Raw genomic sequence first — 7,452 nt, forward strand, 5'->3', positions numbered from 1 at the left:
CTTGTCTAGAAACAAGAGCCCCAGCTTGTTTGCTGAGCTACAAGGTGTACATCACAGCCGTGTAACACTGCTCAAAGCCATTAGTAAGTTATCTGATGGAGTCTAAAAATGGCTAAATGTTCATAGCAAAGTAATGGAACTGCTCCAGATGGAGCTGGGATGGGAAGCATGTCATAAACACAGTGCCGCCCCTGCTGTTCTTGGCCATCTACCTAAAGGTGACCACACAGCATATCAGGTCATGGTGAAAGGAAATGAAAGTACTGAAGGGAGAGGGTTGGTGGGAACCCAGAGAGATCAGCCATCACTCATCAACCAGCACCATCATCCCTCACCTGCAGCACTGCTAATCACTTTCCACATTCTCCCTCTCTCACACGTAACAGGGGAAACATATTTTTGGTGGTTCCCAAGAAAAATGATGAGAACAAGCCAGCTTTCGTTTGACATAGTCTCCGCCCTTTTGTAAATGAGCCATAACACTGAAATCTGCCTGTGCTATGCAGAATGAATGATATATAAAGGAGCAGGAAAACTGCAGATACTACTCAGCTTTGCTCAATCTGCCTCGACATTTGCTGTCGCTGTGGAAAAAGGATCAAAGTTAGGTGAGTGGTCCTAGACTTTTTCTCTCTTTTGGCATCAGAGCAGATCAGAAAGTGACCCTCTATCAGATTTAGGAACTGGAGGTCTGAAGCCAGCCTTGGAGTATTTCCACCCTTACATCAACAATTTATCATTAATATCCTGTTCAGCAGACCCTGTGAATGGAAAATGCAACTTTGACTCTGAATACAGGGCTGAAATTCTATGGGTGTGAATGTCCCTGCCTCACTCCATCTCCCCATCAGCTCCTGCTACTTCATCATGTGGGTTTCAGGAACCCTAAAATCCTTCCCCCTGGGATTATGATAGTTCAGACCACAGTATGAGAGTTTATGCCAGGTTTGTCAAACTATTAATCAACCTTCCAATCTATCCACTACTTCTCCTATGAAATAGTGTGAAGATATAACAACTATAAACCTTACATCGTATTTCAGAGCCTCATACACTTTGTGAGACTGAGTACCTTTTACGTTATACGACTTTACGACAACAAGGCACAATTACATGCTTATTTATTAGGTTTTATTCTGTGGTCCTGTGAGGAGATCTGTAACCTATAAGGGCCGTAACCAGGTAAGGTTTTGTTTTAAATAATGTTTTCTAGGAATAAATAGCAATTCCACTCAGGTGTATAAACACCTATATGTGTCAGTTACTCCTCCTCCCATTCAGCTATCAGGTACAATTAAACTGTCCTTTTACTCAAATTCTGCTCCAAGAAAAATAAAACATTACTTTATCAATACTTGGTCTACTGCATCCCGATGTGGCCTCCTCTACATCAGTGAGACCAAGCAGAGACTCAGAGATCGCTTTGTATAGCAACTGCGCTCTGTTCGTGACAAATAACAACACTTCTGGTTGCGAACCATTTTAACTCCCCCTCCCAGTCCCTGGACGACATGTCCATCCTGGGCCTCCTCCAGTGTCACAAAGACGCCACCCGCAATCTGGAGGAGCAGCACTTCATATTCCGCCTTGGGAGCCTACAGCCCAATGGTCTAAACATGGATTTCAGCAGTTTTAAAATCTCCCCACTCCCCACCCCGGCCTCATCCCATGACCAACCCTCCCTCTCATCCCCACCTCCTTGACCTGGCACAACCTGTCCATCTTCTCTCCCACCTATCCACCCCTCCCACCTCACTGACCAATCCCCACCACTCCCTACCTGCACTCACCTATCGCCATCCCACCTACCTTCCCCAGCCCCACCCCTCCTAACTCTACTTATTTCTGAGCTCCCTTCCCCTTCCCCGTTTCTGAAGAAAGGTCCCAAACCAAAATGTCAACTTTCCTGCTCCTCTGATGCTGCCTGGCCTGCTGTGTTCCTCCAGCTTCATACTGTGTATTCTTTGTGAATAAGATTTTGTGAAATAGTGTATGTTTGCAAAAAAATTCTGTTTTTCCCAGCTGTAACACCTGAGTTTAAAAATTTACATGACATTTCAGTTTTATTTATCTCTGATAGTTTTACCATGAAAATCACTGATGTCCTGGGAGCTGGTGACATTAACTCTGCAATCTTACAATGCAAAGGTAATGTTTTCATTTTCCATGGTTTAAACTGCAAAAAAAAAGCAGGAACGTTACAGGGATTTTAGATAAATAAATAATGATCAGAATCTGAGACTATTGCATTACTTCTTAAAACAGGAGTCTAGATAGTAAAATGGGCAAGGGGGAAATGATTAGTTTTTTTTAATTTCAAAAATATACTTTATCCATAAAAGATATCTTTATATATACATAGTCACAAACGTAGTTCTGTTCTGTTCAGTAGCATACCAAAGAAACAAACAAATATTGGAGTTTGACTCTATTCAAACAAACCAAAGGCGTCTCTGACTTGAACCAGACTATATTTACATGCATTTGAGACACCGGGACAGTCCGATAACTGAACGGGCCCCAATTTAACTTTGACAGAAGGGCCTCAGACAGTGGTCTTTCCCTACTTTGCCTTCATGGCAGCTGACCCTAGCTTTACTGCGTCCCACAGCACATAGTCGTGGTCCCTGGAATGTGCCAGTCTGCAACCCTCGGTCAGGTTCAATTCCCTGTTCTGGAAGACCAACAAGTTTCAGGCAGAAAAAAGAGCGTCTTTCATGAGTTGATGGTCCTCTGTGCACAGTCAATGTTTGTCTCAGTGTGTGTCCCAGGGAACAGACTGTAGCGCGCAGAGTCCTGCGTCATGGAGCTGATTGGGACAAACTTCGACAAAAAAACCACTGCATCTTTCTCCAGACTTCCCTTGCAAAAGCTCATTCCAGAAGGAGATGTGTGACAATCTCTATCCCCAGCAGCTGCTTCAAGGGAGGTGTGTGGTGGTACAAACAGACCAGTCTTACAAGAAGGATCTCACCAGTAGTGTCTTTCTCACCACCAGCTGAGCAATGTCTTGGTGCTTGTTGGAAAGTAACTCTGGAGGAAAGAACTAATTTGTTTCTCAAAGAAGACACTTAGCATTACTGCTACAGAGCACATTGCAGGAATTGTCTTCCAATGGTGTCAACTCTGGCTCAGTGGTAGCATTCTCATTTATAAATTGAAGGTCATTGGTTGAAGATTTGAATGCATAATCAGGTTTCACATTCCAGTGCAGTATGGTGGGCATTCTGTATTCACAGAAGTGTTGTCATTCAGATAAGATCTAAACTGAGGACCCCATCTACCCACTCAGTTAGATATAATAAACATTATGGCTGGTGCTTTGAAGAAAAGGATAGGTCTCCCCAATGTCTTGGGAACAATATTCAGCCATCACTAAAACAGATGATCTCATTGTTGAGTACAAATTGGCCACCACATTTCTACATTAACGTAATGACTTCGAAAGAACCTAATTGGCTCCAAAGCACTTTGGGATACTCTGAGGTTGTGAAAAATGATAGATAAATGCAAATCATTTATTTCTCCCACTGTTGAGATATGTAATCCCTTTCACTCTGATACTCTAGTTAGAAACCAATAGAGTATAAATTCTAATGGATTCAATGGGATTAACATTGACCGAGTTCAAACAGACATTTTTGCTAGAATTTGCTAAGTAGCTGCCCACTGCAGCAAAAGTGTAATTTATCCTCTGCACCATTGGTTTTGGTGGGAGGAGGGAAGCTGAAGTAGCTGAAGGGCTGTCATCTGTCATAGAGTCACACAGCACAGAAACAGACCCTGTTGTCTGTGCCAACCAGGCATCCCAATTTGATCTGAGGAAGGGTCACCAGACCCGAAACGTTAACTCTGTTTTCTCCTCCACAGATGCTGCCAGACCCGCTGAGCATTTCCAGCAACTTTGTTTTTGTTCCCAATTTGATCTAATCCCATTTATGAGCATTTGGCCCATATCCCTCTAAATCCTTCCCATTCATATACCCATCGAGATCCCTTTTAAGTGTTGCTATTGTACCTGCCTCCACCACTTCCTCTGACAGCTCATTCTATACACGCAATACATTCTGTGTGAAAAAGTTACCCCTCAGGTCCTCCTTCAATCTTTCCCCTCTCACCTTAAACCTATGCCCTCTAGTTCTGGACTCCCCTACCATAGGCAAAAGACCTTGGCTATTCACCCTATCCATGCCCCTCATAAGTTTATAAACATCTATAAGGTCACGCCTCAGCATCCAACGCTCCAGGGAGAACAGCCCCAGCCTATTCAGCCTCTCCCTATAACTCAAACCCTCCAGTCCCAGTAACATCCTTGCAAATCTTTTCTGCACCCTCTCAAGTTTAACAACATCCTTTCTATAGAAAGGCTGCCAGAATTGTACACAGTATTCTGAAAGTGACCTAAAAATGTTCTGTACTGCTGCAACATGATGGCCTGACCCCTATACTCAATGCACTGACCAATGAAAGCAACTGTGCTAAACTCCTTCTCCATCACCTTGTCTACCTCTGACTCCACTTCCAAAGAACTATGCACCTGCACCACTAGGTCTCTTTGAATAGCAACACTCCACAGAACCTTACCATTAACTCTAATAGTCCTGCCCTGGCTTGCCTTACCAAAATGCAGCACCTCACATTTATCTAAATTAAACTCCATCTGCCACTCCTCAGCCCATTGACCATCTGATCAAAGCTCTGTTGTACTCTGAGATAATCTTCTTCACTGTCCACTCCACCAGGCAGTTGTGATATTGCTGCCAATGCAGTGATGTTTGGAATGTTCCAAACTTGTCCCGAACTCATGTATGTCTGAAATAACAACATTCCTGATCCTATGAAATTTCATAGCCACTAATACAACAAGCACTAATAAATCCACAGGGGAATGTAGAAGAAGTGTTTTACACAGACAGTGGTTAGAATGAAGAGTTCACCACCACAGGGACGGTTTGAGACAAATAACAAAGATAAGGGAAAACTAAATAAATGCATGGGGGAGAAAGGAATAGAAGAATATGATGATAGGAAGAACTGAAGAGAGGCAGGAGAAGACTTGTGTAGGCATAAATGCAGGCATGGATCAGTTGGGTCAACTGGCATATTTCCTTCTGCTCATTCTATGTAATTCTATGCAATTCTCTCAAATCAGATAAAGTAGAGCTGCACAAGTTGATGTAAGGCTTGCTGTTAATGGTGAGGCCATCAGAAATGTTTGAAAATAAAGCATTTACAGAAGATTTCTATGGTTGGAAAATTAAAGATGTTGCAACGCTTTTGATGTAAATCATAATTTCAGACCTTAAAAATGCCGCCTGCTTGCTGATTGCAGTTATACTGCAGTACACAATAGTGCAAAGTCAGTGTAATTAAAATCTCCTGGTATAATAGTGGATTTCTCAAAGGTCTGGTATTGTTATATTTCAATGTAGCATGCGTTGCCAAATCCACCTCAGTGTAAAATTGTGACAGAAGTCCTGAGGGTTCAAATCAGAATGTGCAATATCAGCAATGATCATATTAACATTGGGATGAAATTCATTTGCTTGCTATTTTAGTGAAGACAGTAACTCTTTAATAGTATCACACAGCAGCACTATAATTGTGAAGAACTTGAGGATTCTTTGTGGCCCATCTGAATTTGCCACTCAGCTGGGGATCAAAGTTGTAATACTGCTGCATAAAGACTGGAGGCCGTTCTCAATGTTCCTCCTCAAGTCCTCAATGTGTGTCTTTTCCCATCACAGCTCCTGAGTCATTTGACTTCAAGAAGTTCTTCGAAGCATGTGGTCTGTCCAAGAAATCCACAGAGGAGGTGAAGAAAGTCTTTGCAATTCTGGATCAGGATGGCAGTGGCTTCATCGATAAAACTGAGCTCAAGTAAGGACACATTGCCCGTAAAGTCATGAAAATCTACAGGGTAGATCTTAGTATTCACTACCGGCCCCTGGGCAGCAATCTGACTGAGCCAAGCACCTGTTTATTTATTGATATCCACTCTTCATTTCATAGATTTTTGCCTTGACTTTAAAATTCTTTATTTTCTTCTACATGAACATAACTACCTTTGTATTGTAACTCACCTCAGTATTGCCTCTGTGACATCCTGTGCATCTCAGACAAAGTGTGCCGGGCGTCATAGCCAACGTGACAATCTTATCTTATGATCGCCATCACAGACCACGTGGTCTAAACGACAGAATGAGGAACTGAAATTAATCTTGTTGGATGATCTCACAAAATGGATGGTTCACAAATTGGCTGCAGGTTTTCTATCTGAAGCTATTTTTAATCCATTGATTTGAAAGGGAAAGGAACAAGCAGAATTAAACTTATCGCCAACTGGAGGTCACCCACAACAGAAAATGGGGATCCTTTTATTTTTATTGCATTAGTAACTTTTGGAGTCAAATGGCCTAATCCTGATCCTAATGCATATGTTTGTAGGAACATACACATGGGAGAGGCAAATCAGTCCCTCAAACCTGTTCTATCAATCAATGGTTGATTTGTGACCTAATTCCATATTTGTTCCCTATCTGTTCCACTCTCCCCATCTACACACAAAAAAAATCTTATTTATTTCACAAGGCCAACCACTCCAGGAACGCATTCAACCAGATTGGTAAGACTATTTGAAGCATTTTACTAGAACTGATCTCAGAAGGTGGTTGCCCATAGAGCAACTTCTAGCTCAGTCCCCTTTAAGTTTCAGATTTGTTGGGTAATTAACACCAGTGGCTGCCTTTTATAAGTTTCTGTTAACCGTTAGTTTGTGTTTTTGTTATAGTGCCCCATCTGGATCTGTTTAACTTGATTATAGTTTCATTTAAAAGAGAAGAAAGCCGTGTTGAGAGGCTCTTAGCCACACAGATTCCCTATCAAAAAGACAAAATCATCAATAGCAAATGCTGCAATTTATAAACAAATAAAACAGGAGCTACCAGAAAGACTCCACAGGTTGAGGGCAGGACTAGGGGTGACATAGGTCTGGTGAACTTAGCCAGAAGTGCACAGGATGTCACAAAAGGCTGCTTCTATGTGCCAGGGACCTGGGTTCAATTCTACTGTCGAGCAACGGTCTATGTGGAGTTTGCACGTTCTCCCTGTGTCAGCGTGGGTTTCCTCTGGGTGCTCGCGTTTCCTCCCACAGTCCAAAGATGTGCAGGTTAAGTGGATTGACCATGCTAAATTGCCCACGGTGCTCAGGGATGTTCATGCTAGGTTGATTTAGCCATTGGAAATGTTGGGTTACAGGGATAGGCTGGGGGGTGAGTCTGGTTGGGATGCTCTTTGGAGGGTCAATTTGGGCTAGATGGGCCAAATGGCTTGCTTTCACTCTGTAGGAATTCTATGATTCCAATTCCTGTGGCAAGAATGGGTGAGAGATAGTAGGAACTGCAGATGCTGGAGAATCTGAGATAACAAGGTGTAGAGATGGATGACACAGCA

The 7,452-nt window shown here is 42.6% G+C and overlaps 1 long non-coding RNA gene and 1 pseudogene across 1 annotated transcript in view; one reads left to right on the plus strand and one right to left on the minus strand.

Moving 5' to 3' along the window:
- The first annotated feature begins 507 nt into the window (after window positions 1-507).
- LOC109919015 overlaps window positions 508-7,452 on the plus strand; it is a 13,148-nt pseudogene continuing 6,203 nt past the window's right edge.
- Window positions 2,037-7,452, minus strand: part of LOC125485694 — a 31,776-nt gene continuing 26,360 nt past the window's right edge. Inside the window, exons 2-3 of the long non-coding RNA XR_007264400.1 lie at window positions 6,084-6,189; window positions 2,037-2,176 (exon numbers count right to left, since the gene is read on the minus strand). This is a non-coding gene — a long non-coding RNA (uncharacterized LOC125485694). The remainder of the gene's footprint in view (window positions 2,177-6,083; window positions 6,190-7,452) is intronic.

This window comes from Rhincodon typus, chromosome 21, assembly GCF_021869965.1.
Source record: "Rhincodon typus isolate 14 chromosome 21, sRhiTyp1.1, whole genome shotgun sequence".
In the NCBI taxonomy this organism is placed as follows: domain Eukaryota; kingdom Metazoa; phylum Chordata; class Chondrichthyes; order Orectolobiformes; family Rhincodontidae; genus Rhincodon; species Rhincodon typus.